Here is a 17,470-nt window from a genome sequence, read left to right on the forward strand (position 1 = left end):
AAAAAATATTGGCTAGGGTTGAAGAGGTTGAAATAATGGTATAGAGAATTTGATATGTCGAAGCTCATCTGAAATTTCAAGCAGTTGAAGGCTCAAAAGTTCAAAACTACTACTGTCAATTACCAAATTAAACTATCATATTACTATTTGATTAATCCAAATTTTATCAAGAAAAACCTAAATTAAAATAAACAATTGAATAATAACAAAATTGAAAAGAAAACAACTAAATACATCTTTTGTTTTAATGCAAGATAACTAGACCTAGGGCATAGATTTCACACCAACTCTTATTCCTATGTATTGATAACTTATGCTAATTTCTTTAAGCTCTTCCTACAGGTCAAACTTCCTAAATTTCCAATAATATTCTCTCAAACAATTATCAAATTAACTCCTAATTACTAACCAGAATTATCTCTAATCAGATTTAAGCAATTGGAGATCATTACACTCTATAGAGTTTACCAAAACCTCACAAGTCGCGGCAACCTTCTCTAGCATTTGCTCAACCTATGGTTTTACTTCTGTAGACCAACTAGGTATCACCCCTTGATCTCAACCTAGTCCATTAATTCATTCAATTCTTGGATCCTTAAGAATCAAAAGCATTAGGAATAACAATAAAACTTAGGAAGAAATCTTAATAAAAATCAACATAAACAAAATCAACATATAATCAAGAGATTGGGCTACATCTTAGCCCTAGAAAATAAAATTAGTTCGTAACAATTATGAAAGAAACAATCATCTTTATTAAAATAAAAATCATGAGTTTAAGGAAGAACAAAGAAAAACTTCTCTATGATTTTGCTCCAAAACCTCCATAAATTATGATGCTTTTCTTTTTTCTTCTAATAGTTTTCCTTTTGATCTCTCCAAAAAATCCCCTAAAATAATGCTAAAAGACTTCTATTTAGATCCCACAAGGGTTAGGGTTTTGTTTTCTTAATTCTACTCAATTTAGGACTCTCAAACCCTATTTTCATAATAAAAAACGGAAAATAAATTTCCTATTGTCTTGATTGTGCCCCAGCACTATGCTGTGGCATGTTGATTATGGACTAACTGTGCTATGGCACATGCTGCAGCATGATGATAAATTCCTCTTGTTCAGTTCAAACCTTGCATCATTCCTCAGCACTCCAGAGATAGTGATTTTTTAGCATGGTAACAATGGAATCTGGAAAAGTGGTAAACATATGAAATGTAGCCCTTTGAATAATTTCCAAAAGTTCAAGAATAGTCTTAATCCAAGGTCTACAGCTTGAGTTATTGTTGAAACACCAAAGTATGCTCAAACTGGAGCATAATCTAGAATCTCCTATTTAACTTCAAAACTACATAACTTCTTCAATTCAACTCGATTCTCAATATGTTTGTTTCTACTCGTCACTCATTCCGTTGCTAACATGATTCGTCATCGAAGCATAAAATTTAGCATAGATACCCTGAAATAACTTAAACACACCCGTGATCCCGTAAAAGAAATTTATGAAAATATTAAACAAATTTACCAATTTAAACCCAATTTCTCTCAAACAGTCCCCATAAACCACTAAGTAATTGTGTATTTTCAAGCTCTTATCAACCATTCTCATGTTTTTCAAAAAATAACCATTCATTAGGTGATTGTCATTAAAATCTATTTTTCTTGCTTCATCTTCTTCAGACAAGTCTATATTCAATTTCTTGATTATGAAGGATATAAACATCCCATACTGAATTTCTCCTGATTCCTTGCTCATTTCTTCTCTTCTTTTTATCAGAAGAACTGGGGTATTAATTCTCTTCTTCTCTTTTGTTGTTTCAAGTATCATTACATCCCTTCTTGATACTTGAGCATTTGTCCTTTTCTTGGCGGTGAAAGTGAATGCAACAAACCTATGGAATACTCTCATTGCAGGATCCATCAACTTAGTTAATTTTGAAGTATAAGGATCATATCTTCTTGATCCTAAGGTAGAAGCCCATGCCTCAATAGCACTCTAGTTGCTGGCCATGCCTCAACAACACTCCAATTGTTGGGAGGATTAACCATCCTTTCATTTGCACAACCTAGCCAACTTGCTAACTCATTTGGGGTGACTACCCTTTCCTCATTTTTCAATCTGAACTTCATAGTGTATATAGGATATTCACCGTCTTCCTTTCTTAGCACTTCTAGGCTACTATAAAACTCATAAACTAGATGTTCGTAGCCTCCTAATTTGATGTAAACAAGATTTGTCCATCCTAGATTTTCTACCACCCGTTGAAGTATAGAATCCGTCAAATTTAATTTTATCAACAGAGGCCAATCAAAAGTATGTCCTAGGAACATACGTCTATTATCCATGACCTTAAATTTTCTTCTTTCCTAGATATCTTTGAAAATCACACCATTTGGTCCATTAAGATCCTTTGACTGAGCCACATTGCTTCTTCTTCCCATATTTCTTGTTCTGACCATCTTTCCTTGATGTATTTGAGGGTTTTGGATGAATGAACTAAGGTTTGGATTGATTTAGAAAGGATCCGAGAGAAATTTTTTGAAAGGAAACTTACTTAGAGCGTGACGTTCCAAAGAAAATGAACGGTTATATTTACAGATATCACGCAACACGGTTGTGCAATCATCGAGCATGATCGTTCTCAAAAATTTGAATGTGTAGGGGTTAGATCAACTTGACTCTGCATGGTCGTACCCGAAAATGGTACGGTCGTGCTTAAGTTTTTAAACCTAAACTAATGGCGGTTACAAGGCACGAACATTCCAAAGACTTGAATGCTCATGCGACAAGGAATGACTATGGGGCACGCTTGTTCCAACTGGAATAAGTTTAGAGATTTTGACTCTAATGCACATTGATCAAGATATCATCAAACAAACATGTTCTAGATACTTCAATCACTTGGGGAATTTTCATGTATGAGAAAATATATCAAATTGATGGCAACCACAAGATTGTATCAACTTGAGTTTTCTTTTATCAATCATAAGCACAAAACAATTCATGCAAGAATTCATAAAGATATGTTTCATATATGTCAAGTTATAAATGATTCTTACGCATGATACCAATTGTAGGTTCTCCTATCTTCGTGAGAAGGCATACCACTTGGTGATTTTTAAGTCCATCTAATGTACCTTATCGATCTCCTTTTGAGATGCATGTATAGATTTTTATATACGGACTGTTGCAAAAGCAAATTTTGAGTACCTAACTCATAATTCCAATCCTTTTATCTTTGCAATCTGATGGATCAAATCACTAATGGGGTTATTTAAGAGCTTCTTCACTTTGATTTATGCAAAGACAATCACACAATTAATGAATAAAGCATGTTATCACAATCAACTTAAAGATATTCCACTATGCACATAAAACACATTATCTCAATCAATTTCACATGTAAAACAATCACATAAGATGATGAATCATATCTGGTTCGCATTGATCATTCCAAGCTCTCTCCGAATAGTGTAGAATCTTTCTTTGTCAAGAGGCTTAGTGAAAATATCCGCCAATTGGTGATTAGTATCAAAAAATTCAAGCACAATATCACCCTTGCTAACATGATCATGTAGGAAATGATGTCTAATGTCTATATGCTTTGTTCTAGAATGATGCACATGATTTTTAGACAAATTTGTAACACTTGTATTATCACAATGAATAGGAATGCTATGCATGATAAAACCAAAATCTTCAAGTTGTTGCTTCATCGATAGAAGTTGTGCACAATAATTTGCTGCTGATACATATTCAGCTTCAGTGGTAGAAGTAGCAGCTAAATTTTGTTTCTTTGAAAACCATGAAACTAGCATGCTTCCTAAGAATTGACATGTTCCACTAGTGTTCTTTCTATCTATCCTACATCCTTCAAAATCAGCATCTGAATATCCTATAAGACTAAATGAAGATCCTACAGAATACCATAAACCAATATTTAGAATTCCTTTCAAGTACCTAAGAATTCTTTTGATAGCATTCAAATGAGATTCCTTAGGACATGATTGGAAACGTGCACACATGCAAACACTAAACAATATGTCTGACCTAGATGCAATTAAATATAAAAGTGCACCTATCATGCTTCTATAAAGCTTAGTATCAACACTTTTACCTCCATCATCGGCTTCCAATTTGAGTGATGTGCTTATGGGAGTATGTTGATCTTTTGTCTCATTCATCTTGAAGCACTTGAGAAGATCATGAATGTATTTGGATTAATTCAACAAGATCCCTTCCTTTTGTTGTTTGATTTGTAATCTGAGAAGTAATTTAGTTCTCCCATCATGCTTATCTCGAATTCACCTTACATCAATTTAGAAAATTTCTTGCATATGATTTCATTAGTAGCACCAAAGATGATATCATCAACATAGATTTGCACTATCAAATTTTCTTGCCCATGCCTTTTTGTAAATAAGGTAGTATTTACCTTCCATTTTGAACAAGAAAACTACTCAATCTATCATACCAAGCTCTAGGAATTTGATTTAAACCATAAAGTGCTTTTGAGAGTTTAAAAACATGTTGGGGAAAATCAGGGTTTCCAAATCCGGATGGTTGTTTGACATAAGCCTCTTCTTGAATAAAACCATTTAAAAAGGAACTTTTAATATCCATTTGAAAAAGTTTGAAATCTAAATGGCATGCATAAGCAAGTAACTTTCTAATAGCTTCTAATCTAGCAACCGGGGCATAAGTTTCATCGAAATCAATACCTTCCTCTTGAGAGTAGCCTTGAGCAACTAACCTTGCTTTGTTTCTTACCAAAAAACCTTGCTCATCCATCTTTTTCCAGAATACTCATTTGGTGCCAATGATTGGATGATCTTTGGGTCTTGGTACAAGCTCCCATACTTTGCTTGTCTCAAATTGATTTGGCTCCTCTTACATTACATGAACCCAACTTTCATCATTAAGTGCTTCATCCACTTTCTTAGGTTCCACTTGAGATAAAAAATGCTATGAAGTGGCAAGTATTCATCATTGATGCTTTTTTTCTTACTCCTTCAATGGGATTGTTAGGATACGTGCACTAGAGCCAATAATATTAGACTTCTATAATATTATATTGAATATCAATAAAGGCATAAACTCTATCATTGCTTTCATATATATATATATATATATATATCCTTAGAAATGTTGAACCGTGACGAGGGAATTAAGTTTTTTAAATCTTAACTGTGAGAACCATATGATTACATATGGTGGCCATTCTAGAACTATCTATAGTCCCAGTATTAATGACCTGTAACAACTGCTATAAACTAGTACAATGCATGCATAATAACAATAGAAAATGGGCCCCAAAACTTTTCTTTTTATTACATGTAATAATACTTTTATACATAAAGAGCATCATTTACAAAAAGGCCATTTAAAAAGACAAAAACAGGGGAAACAGTGTAGCTATTGCTCCTCGCTTGCCGACGCCTCTCCGACTGCGTCATCACCTAGATCCTACATCCGTAAAGGAAAATAACGGGGTGAGCACAAAATAATGCTCAGTAAGTAAACCCTCTATCTGTTTATCCCCGTATGTATATCTCTTAATTCTTTCCTCACACTTTCTGTTGTTTTCTACTAAACGTCATGGCCTCATCTTACCGGAGGTATGGCTGGATGGCGTTCACACAGCACCATCTCACTCTTCATGAATGTCGGGTGGAGTTCACACAGCACCAACCCGTTCTTAGTAACTACCGACTGGGGATCACGAAGCACCTAACCCAGTTTTCGTAACTATCGGGTGGAGACCACAAAGCACCTACCGTTCCTCATGACTTCGGGTGACGATCAAAAGCATTAACCCGTTCTAATCACTGTCGGGTGATGATCACAAAGCACAACCCTTTCTAATAAATATCGGTGATGATCCAAAAGCATCCACTCGTTTCTAATAACTATTGGGTGATGATCAAAGCATCAACCCATTTCTAATACTCTCCTCATTCATTCTACTCTAGCACTTCTCATTCTCCCTACCCTTAGTAGTTGCATTCACAAAGTTCTCTACTCATAGAGCAGTGCCTACCAAAGTTTTCTACTCTTTCTTAAGTCATTTCTCAATGCACAATTAATGTCTATGGATGGTGCATCTCCACTAATGCACTTATGAAAGCCAACATGCAATGTTGCAAGAATTAAGGTTCACTACTCATACTCAAACCTCTATTAGGCATTTCATCAAACAACTCAAGTGCATAATAAACTCTACTATAACTAATTCTATGTCTTTCTCTAACATCCAAAATGGGGAGAAACTCCCTCACATACCCATAATCCTGCCAAGAAAGACACTTGCAAAAAGGATTTCTCAATCCTTCAATTCTGTCTCAAACTACCTTTCCAACCCACATCTCACTTCTTATACTTGAAATGTATGACATCACAAAGCAATAATAATCTCCATTTAAGACTCAATACATGGCATATAACATGTTATGACATACATACATATTGCTAAAAAACCCTAATCAAGAAAATTCCAAATCTCAACTGGGTTGGGATTACTTACTTTGTATGGAGAGATCTCACTAGCTCTTCCTTTCCTTGGTTTGCTTGACTTTTTCTCTCCTCTTTAAACAAATGAACAAAAACCCTCAATATTCCAATATACTCAAAATCCACAAAACTTTACATCCAAACAAGAATCCTTACCTTAGGATGCCTTAGATTGATTTTCTACCCCAAAACACTCCAAAAGCCCTCTAAAACTTGAACAAAAGAAAAATTTGGGGAGGAAGTAAGAAGGAGAGTGGCGATGGAAAAGAAGAATAAAGGGTTTGCAATGACTTAATTCCTTTTAAGAAATTTATGCACAAGCATTCCCTTTTGCCCTTACTCTTCCTTAGAATTCCATCTATATCCCTTGATTCATTACAAACACACCCCCATACAACATATTCTCCATGAAAATTCCTTACATTTTACTCCCCACTTTTCCTACTAATAGGGGTAGATGGACAAATTGCCCTAGGGAAGAAAATATCTAAAACTTACAAACATTTTGGTTGGCACGTCGCCGCGGCGAGGAAGCTTCTGTTGCTATGGCGAAACTGTCCAACAGCTTCCCGTGGCTTCAACACCTCTTTGCAGGCGCGAAGATTCTTTTTCGCCTCGCGAAGCCTGGACCACTAAACTTCTTCTATTTCAACCAATTTCTTTTGAGTGAAGAAGTACTTTAAACTCTTATGATCGGTGTAGATATTACCTTTACACCATAGGTAATGCCTCCAAATCTTTAAGGCAAAGACCACGGCTGCCAACTCTAGGTCATGCGTAGGGTATCTGGTCTCGTACTCCTTCAGTTGACGAGAAGCATAAGCTATGACCCTACCTAACTGCATCAGCATAGCGCCAAGTCCCTGCAGAGAGGCATCTGTAAAAATGTCATAATCTACACCCTCCTGTGGTAACACTAATACAGGAGCGTTGTTACATCTTCTTCAACTTTTGGAAGCTTGCTTCACATGCTGCTGACCAAACAAAGGAGTTTTCTGTTTGGTAAGAGCTGTCAACAGTTTAGCCAGTTGGGCGAATCCCGCTACAATCGCCAGTAGTACCTACTAGGCCCAAAAACTTCTGATTTCTTTCACTGTTCTCGGCTTCTGCCATTCAAGGATTGCCTGCACTTTACTCGGATCTACCGAAATCCCTTCCTTCGACACGGATGACCTAGGAATATCACCTGATTAAGCCAAAACTCACACTAGAAAATTTAGCACACAATTCTTTTCTCTTAGTCGCTGCATACTAATCTCAAATGTTTCTCATGTTCTTCCCTTAACTTTGAATAAATCAGGATGTCTCAATGAAGACAAACAATAAACTGATCCAAATACTCATGGAATACCCTGTTCACAAGTCCTAAAACTGCTGGGGCATTAGTCAAGCCAAAAGGCATCACTAAATTCATAATGCCCATATCTTGTACGAAAGGCAGTTTTAGCCACATCTTGCTCAACCACCTTACCTGATGATACCCCCCTCAAATCAATTTTGGAACACTGCCGCTCTTTCAACTGATCAAAAAGGTCATCTATCCGAGGTAGCGAGTACTTATTCTTCACTGTACTTTATTCAGCTCCCTATAATCAATACACATCCTTAGTAATCCATCTTTCTTTTTCACAAACAGGATTAGAGCTCCCGGGGAGAATGACTCGGTCGGATAAAGCCTTTATCTAAAAGCTCTTGGTTGCTTCTTTATTCTTGAAGCTCAGCTAGGGCCATTTGATAAGGGGCTTTAGAATTTGGTGCTGTCCCTAGCGCTAGTTCGATACTAAATTCTACCTCCCTTTCTGGAGGCAAACCCGGTAACTCTTCTGGAAACACATCTAGAAAGTTTCGAACTACTGGCACCCTCTAAATCTCTAGCTGTGGAACATCACCACTCTGCACTACATGGGCAATATATCCCAACACCCCTTTCTCAACATCTTCCTAACTTTCACACTACTAATCAGCATGCTCAACTGATGGCCCTCTCAAAACTAAACTTATCTCCACTATCGAGATTAATCTCGCCTTCTTTTTCCGACAGTCAATCTCTACTCCATATCTCCCTAGGAAATCCATGCCCAATATCACATCAAAGTCGGCATATCAAAAACTATTAAGTCAACTGTTAACTCTCTACCCTGGATCACCATGGACTCTCTTAGCAAAATCTCTTAAGTCAAAACACTAACCCCATCGGGTAACTCTATCTTAATGGGTTGAGTCACTCTAATAGGTTTCAAACCTAATCTCTCATTCATCTCATATGATATAAACGAATGAGTGGCGCCTGAATCAATAAAGCATATAAGGGAACTAAATGAATATAACTGACCAGTAACGGCTGATGACTGGCCTCTGCTTCCTCCTGTTCCACAGTAAACACTCTGGCATTCGCAGTACCTCCTGAACTCTGTGTGGTTGGTGGAAGAGGACTTTACAATATCTCATAATGTGCCCTGCTATCAGCACCTATACACACACTCTCTGGTCCCTCATACATTCTCCTGGGTGATTCCTCCCACATTAGGGCAAAGAGGAAACCCTTCCGTCCGGGGCCGCTTATCTTCCACTCTCTTAGTTTCTGTCTATACTGAAACTTCTTCTTCTGATCTTCATGTCTTTACCTTTTACACCCTCATGTTTCTCTCTCTAGAGGGCGAGGGTGGCTCACTTGGTCCCTGTCGAGGAACCTACTGGGGAAATTTTATTCTTAAAATCTCTGCCTTCATTGCCCGCCTCAAAGCCTCACTATAATTTCGAGGAGGGTTGGAACTTGTCATATATCCCGGGCTATCTCCGGCTTCAACCCGTGCACAAACTTTCCCTTCTCATGGCCGGAGTACTAACTATTCCAGGTGCAAACCTTGCAAGAGTATTGAATTTCACCGCTACTCCTTCACAGCACTAGTCCCTTGCGTAAGCTGATAATTCTTGGACCTTCTCATGAACTTGGTCCTGTTCTATACTCGACCTCAAACTCTTCCTGAACTCTTCCCAAGTCATTGTTGTCACATCATGAGTTTCTTCCATTAATTCCCACCAAATTCGGGCATCACCCGAAACAGAAACTCCATCCGATTGTAATATCCCACTTGAGGTACGTATTTGATTTGCTGTATTAGTTAAAAGTTTACTATTTCAGTTTCAATTGAGCTGTTTGTTGAGTTGGTTGAATGGTTGCCTTGAAATTGGTTGAATTTTGGTGAGTTTGGAAATCCAATCTTCGCCGGGGCGAAGAAGAAGCTTGCCGCAGCGAGGAGGAGCTGCACCCACGGGTAGTTTCTGCCTTGTTTCGCCGGGGCAACGGAAAGTGTTTCGCCGTGGCGACGAGCCTAATAAAAAGTTTCTTGAGTTTTCTAGAGAATTCTTCTTTTGGGGCACAATGACCATTCTACCCCTAATTAGTAGGAAAAGTGGGGAGTAAAATGTAAGGAAATTTAGTAGAGATTGTGTTTGGACGGGGGTGTGTTGTAAAGAATCAAAGGATAGAGATGGAATTTCTAAGGAAGGGCAAGGGCAAAATGGGAAGGATGCTTATAATATGTGCTAAAAAGAGTTAAAGTGTAGAGAAACCCTTTATTCATTCATTCCACCACCTCTTCATTTGCCTAATTTCTCTCAATTCTCCATCCAATCTTCCAGATTTCTAAGGGATTTAAGAGAGCTTTTGAGTAATTTTGAGTAGAGATTTCTCTAAAGCATCCTAAGGTAAGAATTCATGCTTTAGAGTGATTTTCTTATAGTTATAGTGAAGTCTTATTTGGTTGTTATTGTTCTTTGTGTGTTTTAGTTGTAGAGAGAAGACAAGGTAAAAAAGGAAAGGAAAAGTGCTAAAGAAGTCACCTTTTCACAAGGTAAGTAAATCCTACCAACTTGAGTTTTGATAAGTTTTTGAGTAGAGATTTAGAGATTGAGTAGAGTGTTACTTGTATAAGTATGTTATGTTGTTGAGAATTGAGTTGAGATGAATATGTATTATGAGAAGTGTTTTTGATGTGTGATGAGAAATGATTTGAGATGAAGTTTGAGAGATGTTGTGTGAACCTATTTGGAAGTGCTTTTCTTGACAGGGATTGAGTTTTGAGGGAGTTTTCCCCCATTTGGATGGCTAGAGAATGAAGTATAGTAGTAATTTTAGTAGAGTGTTTTTATGCACATAGTTGCTTGATGAAATGCCTAGGTGAATCTGCCCTGTCACTGCCGTGACTTTCTAAGTAATTTTTGGCATTTTACGGATTGAACTGGGCTGAGACCAAAACACAGAAGTTATAGCCCTGTTTCTAAGATTTAAAATGAGATCAAAACCGTAGCAATCTGAGGTGTATACGCAAGTTATGGCCTTTTTAGTGTGACCTGTGCAAAATGACTATTTTGAGGAAATCTTGTATTTGGCATTCATAAGTGCATTAGTGAGCATGAGCTATCTATACACATTTGTTTATACACTCAAGAAGTAGCTTGAGACATAGTAGAGAATTTGAGTATAAGCACTTTAAGAGTTAGAGAAAGAGAATAGAGTAGGTTGTGCGATGGGGAACCTGTGAGTATGGGTAGGTATTCCTGCATGTACGCCGCATGGAGAGGCGGCATGAGTATGAGATAGAGAAGTGGTGTAGCCCGTGAGAGTGCATGCAGATGAGGGCTATACCCGAGTACCGAGAGGAGATTATACACTCACCTGGCCAGGTTCCGAATCCATCATAACCGAGTCCGATCGGCTAGAATGAGTAGAGGTCACGTAGAGTGGGAGCGAGTCTCGGTCGTGCCCCCGTAAGATGGGGCCGTGACTTATTACAGAGTTAATAGAAAAGAGTTCTAAGAGAAAGAGAGAGAGGGAGAAGTACCAAAGAGAATTGAATGAGAAGTTGTAAGGAAAGAATTAAGAGAGAGAGAGTTACAGGGATAGATGAGTAGATTTACTTACTGAGCATTATTTAGTGCTCACCCCGTTTTTTCCTAGTTTTGCAGGATCTAGGTGAGGACACGGTCGGATGGATGTCGGCGTAGCGACGGAGAACGGTTATACTTCTATTATGTTTTTGATGACTTTTGTACACATTATAATTTTTGGTAAAATGTATAGTTGTAAAGAATATATATAAATATATATGTATTTAATAAAAAGAAAATTTTGGGCCCAATTTATTTATATTATTTTATATGTATTTCATTATGAGTAGAAAGTGGCTATTACACGGATCTTCTCCCGGTCTGACATGGAAAATAAAACCCATGGCTCGTTTTATGGACCCAGCCACTCTTCTGCTATTACTGGATCCGTAGTACCCATAAACTCTGAGGGTTGATGTTGACTAGAAAAATCGTAAATCGGTTCAACTCTGCTCTGTACTGGGAGAGGTACCGGTTGTCCTCTCTCGACATGCGCAACTGGCAGTACCTTACGGGGGTTTCAACTCTCCCTGGGTTTTTGCCATGACTTGCTGTATAATTCCCGAATCTCACCTTCATCCAAGGGAGGGGGCATAGACTCTGGTGGTTGAAGGTTCTCTTTCATTCATCACACCCTTACCACGATTCCGATAACTATGTCTCATTTACAAATAATCACACCAATGAACTTGAGAAATAATTACTGTATAGAAAGAATTAACTCACACAGTCGGTTATAAGACGTCGTGGCGATGAGAATGTACACTGTTCAATCCCAAAATCTTGCTCTGATACCAAAATGTAACAACTACTGTAAACTAGTACAATGCATGCATAAGAACAATAGAAAATGGGCCCCAAAACTTTTCTTTTTATACATGTAATAAGACTTTTATACATAAAGAGCATCATTTACAAAGGGCCATTTAAAAAGACAAAACAGGGGAAACAGTGTAGCTATTGCTCCTCGCTTGCCGACGCCCCTCCGACTGCATCATCATCTAGATCCCATCCACAAAGGAAAATAACGGGTGAGCACAAAATAATGCTCAGTAAGTAAACCCTCTATCTGTTTATCCCCGTATGTATATCCTTAATTCTTTCCTCACATTTCTGTTGTTCTCTACTAAACGTCATGGCCTCATCTTACCGAAGGTAGGCCGGATGGGTGTTCACACAGCACCATCTCACTCTTCATGAATGTCGGGTGGATTTCACACAGTACCAACCCCATTCTTAGTGACTACCGACTGGGGATCACGAAGCACCTACCCGGTTTTCATAACTATCGGGTGGAGACCACAAAGCACCTACCCGTTCCTCATGACTTTCGGGTGACGATTACAAAGCATTAACCCGTTCCTAATCACTGTCGGGTGATGTCACAAAGCATCAACCCATTTCTAATAAATATCTGGTGATGATCACGAAGCATCCACTCGTTTCTAATAACTATTGGGTGATGATCACAAAGCATCAACCCATTTCTAATACTCTCCTCATTCATTCTACTCTGCACTTCTCATTCTCCCTACCCTTAGAGTAGTTTCATTCACAAAGTTCTCTACTCATAGAGCAAGTGCCTACGCAAAGTTTTCTACTTTCTTAAGTCATTTCTCATGCACAATTAATGTCTATGATGGTGCATCTCCACTATGCACTTATGAAATGCCAACATGCAATGTTCTAAATTAAGGTTCACTACTCTACTAAACCTCATTAGGCATTTCATCAAACAACTCAAGTGCAATATAAAACTCTACTATAACAATATTCTATGTCTTCTCTAACCATCCAAAATGGGGAGAAACTCCCTCACATAGCCTAATTCCTGCCAAAGAAAGACACTTCCAAAAAGGCTTTCTCAATATCCTTCAATTCCGTCTCAAACTACATTTCCCCCCACATCCACTTCTAACTTGAAATGATGAACAATCACAACGCAATATAATCTCCATTTAAGACTCAATAACATGGCTATAACATGTATATGACATACATACATAATTGCTGTTAAAAACCCTAATCAAGAAAATTCTCAAATCTCAACTTGGGTTGGGATTTACTTACTTTGTTATGGAGAGATCTCACTGCTCTTCCTTTCTCTTGGTTTGCTTGACTTTTTCTCTACTCTTTAAACAAATGAACAAAAACCCTTAATATTCCAATACACTCAAAATCTCACAAAACTTCACACCAAAGCAAGAATCCTTACCTTAGGATGCCTTAGATTGATTTTCTACCCCAAAACACTCCAAAAGCCCTCTAAAAATCCTTGACAAAAGAAAGAGAATTTGAGAGGAAGTAAGAAAGGAGAGTGGCGATGGAGAAAGAAGAATGTGGTTTGCAATGACTTAATTCCTTTTAATGAAATTTATGCACAAGCATTCCCATTTTGCCCTTACTCTTCCTTGGGAATTCTATCTATATCCTTGATTCATTACAAACACACCCCCATATCAACATTTCTCCATGAAAATTCCTTACATTTTACTCCCCACTTTTCCTACTAATTAGGGGTAGAATGGACAAATTGCCCTTAGGGAAGAACATATCTAAAACTTAACAAACATTTTGGTGCACAGTCGCCGCAGCGAGCAAGCTTCTGTCACCGCGGCGAAACTGTCAAGCAGCTTCCCGTGGCTTTAACACCTCTTCGCCGCGGCGAAGATTCTTCTTCGCCCTGGTGAAGCCCGGAACACTGAACTTCTTCTATTTCAACCAATTTTAGGGCAAGTATTCAACACACCACTCAATCAAAGGTCAACCAAACAATAATACTAATAAACCAACTCAAATAAGAGCAAAAGAAGAAACGTTAGCTACGTACCTCAAGTGGGGCGTTACATGACCAAAGGCACAAATTATACGATAAGGCTATCACAGTGTTAAATGACCATACTGAAAGGTAGTGACAATTCTCACATGTCAAGGTTGTTAGGTGATAACCTGGTGAGATGCATAGGTACTTGTTAATACAAGTTCACTGAACTGACCCACCAGAGGATTCCACATATATGATAACCCCAGTGTCTATGGAATACATTCTCTAACGGATGGTGGTGCATGTGATCCTTGGACTTGAGATCACCATAGCACCGTGTGTAATTATTGGTGTAATTTGACACTAGCCTAACATAGTCCTATTTAGGGTTATTAGTATAGCAATGGTTGGTTGCATAGAGAAGTACACTATGGCTATAGTAGATCAACAAATGATTCATCACTCCTGGCTACAGGACAAATTATTTCGCTGAGTTATTCAGTTAGTAACTATGACCGTAAAATCTGTGGCCATAGTGGAATTGAGTCGGTGCTCAGATCCAATTTTATTTCGTCATTGATTCGATAACCGAATACAAATGTATCAAGGCAAATTGATTGAAGTTGACACTATTTCTGTACTTCAAACCTTGATGAGATAAATGATGATGAAGGGTTTTGAATTGCATGGTAACCATATTATTGAAAGGTAGAAACTTTGCTGAATCTTTATTTGTTAGGTAATCATGATGCCTTGCTAGAGGCCAATCTTGATTGGTGTACGGAACACTAATTAGTTAATGCTTAATTATGGATCCGGTCACTGGCAACATAATAAAGAGCCTACGGGTCACACACATTAAAATTAGTTTAAGAAGAAAAATGAAATGAAGGGTAATCTCGTCTTTCGGATGAAATTGGCACTATGCGATTCAATTTGTTGAGGTCGTTGCCAATATTCAATATTCATATTGAAATTAATTTAGCAAAATTGTAATTATAATAACATTAATATTAATATGCAATATATTTAATTAATTTAAATATTTTTAATTCAATTATTAAATATATGAATAAATATAATTTTATATTTATTTGGATTATATTGGTAAACTATTCCTACTCCTAATGAGGGATATTTTATCCCTCACTATATAAAGAAGTGAATAGGAGAAAAGGAAAACAATTAATTCATTTTCTCTCTACCAAAACCCTAGCCACTGCCCCCTTTGAGAGAGAAATATTTTCTCTTTCAATTTCGTGTTCTCTCTTAGGGCAAATGATTCAATCTAGCAGTTGATTCGTTTGTGATCCCATCCTGCTTTTGTGCGGATATTGTTTTGCTCGATTCTACACTTGAATCGTCTTGCAAACTCGAATCCTAATCCAATTGAAGGAGCCATCAATGAAGGTATTTTTTTTAACCTTGAATGGATTAATTAGGGTTCTTTAAATGGTTGAATTATATCAATTCTGATCTTAGATTGGGGTTTTATTGAATAAATTTATAAAATATATTATGCGTTATTCAATGCAAAACCCAATAGTGGCATCAGAGCCAAGTTCGATATATACAATCCATTGATTTATTGTGATCTTTGATTTGATAGATTGCACGTTTTAGGGTTCCTAATCAATTTGTTTTACTTTGTAATTGATTAAAACTGTTTTAATTTTGTTCATGAATGAAAATTGGTTCAATTAGGGTTTTGAAAAACACTAAAGCTGGTGGTTGTTCATGGCTACATGTTTCCACGCATAGCCACTATCCATGGTTGCGCGCTGCCGTGCGTAGCCACTGTCCCGTAGTTACATGTGGCCACCTGCAGGCTATCCATGGCCGCACATGCCTGCCTTCTTGTTACCACACACAAACTATCCCTGGCCACACATACTTTTGTCAGCCTGCTGCTGGTCACACGCAGGCTCAGTCAGGCCATACGCTACTATGCATGCCTTACCCATGACAGGCAAGAGTTGCATACTCGTGTGCAACCACTCGTAAGGTTTTTTATGTACATCAACGCGTGAGGCCTAGTGAGAGCAACCCATTTTTGGGTTGCTGGGATGTTTCTAGTTGTTACGGGCAATAGCCTGTTCTATAGGATTTTCCCCGTGACCTTTTGTGTGGAAATTGAAAGGTAAAGGGCTTCTCATGTTGTTGCAGGAGAAGGGCATTTTGAAATTTTTTGCCAAGCCATCATAAAAGGGAGCAGTCATTGTTGTTCTGGACTGTTAGGCTTTTGCTTTCACTAGATAGGGAGTAAACTATAAGTTTTGCAAGTTTAGGGACCAATCAAAATTTTGCAAAATTAAAAGAGGTAACTGTAATTTTACTTGGTAATTTCAAATTTGAGTTTTGAAGAATATTTTATATCTGATTAATGTCTGATTATGCATGTTGTTTGGTACTTGGCCATTGACCTTAGTTTTATTGTTTTAAATTATTTTGGCATTGAATGCTTGTAATTTAATTTTTATAAAATAAGACCTACGTGTCCTGCCTATCTCTTAACTCTCAATGTTTTCTCTTCTCACCTAAATCCCCTCGAATGTAACTAGAGGTTTCTACTTTATTTAATGTAAATTAGAATATGATTTTATTATTCATTGTTGTAAAGAAGATGAGGCGAAGGCATGAAGCTATCTCGAAGACTTTTATAAAAGTTTTGTAAAAATTTGCATGAACATAGGTTGTCCTACCAATTTCGTCAAAGCTCTAGGAATTTGGTTTTAGATTGGCCATGTACTGACACGTTTACTTTATTATCACAAAAAACATGCTAAGGTTGAATGTTTTAACATGCCAAACTATAACATGCTAGTAAGATAATAAAATTGGTGAGACAATAAATCAAAAATCCTTGTTAAGATGTAAGTCACAAATAACCATGCATCTTCCATCACTATGGGATTAATCAAACCACTGTTCACCGTGGCTTTGTTTGCCCCCGCGCAGGGTACACTTCTACTAGTGCGAGGTTAATCATTCATTGGAGTTTTCTTTAAGGGTGCATTTGGTTTAGGAAATGTTATATTACTATGAGCGGGTGTTTGGTTCGCAGTAATATCAGATTATTAGAGTAATGTCATCTTGTATTACTTGATTACCACCTTTGGTTGTCAAGTAATATAAGATTCCGGTAATCTTCAAGTACCAATTGTAGTTACTATTGGTAATATTGGAGATAACATGATTACCTCCATTTTCTTAGGTATTATGAGATTACTAGGGTTATCTTTTTTTTTTATAATTTTATCCCTTATTAATGAAAATTTTGGACAATAATACCCTCATTTTAAAATAAATTTAC

Source organism: Pistacia vera, unplaced genomic scaffold (assembly GCF_008641045.1).
Source record: "Pistacia vera cultivar Batoury unplaced genomic scaffold, PisVer_v2 Contig1078, whole genome shotgun sequence".
NCBI classification, from domain to species: domain Eukaryota; kingdom Viridiplantae; phylum Streptophyta; class Magnoliopsida; order Sapindales; family Anacardiaceae; genus Pistacia; species Pistacia vera.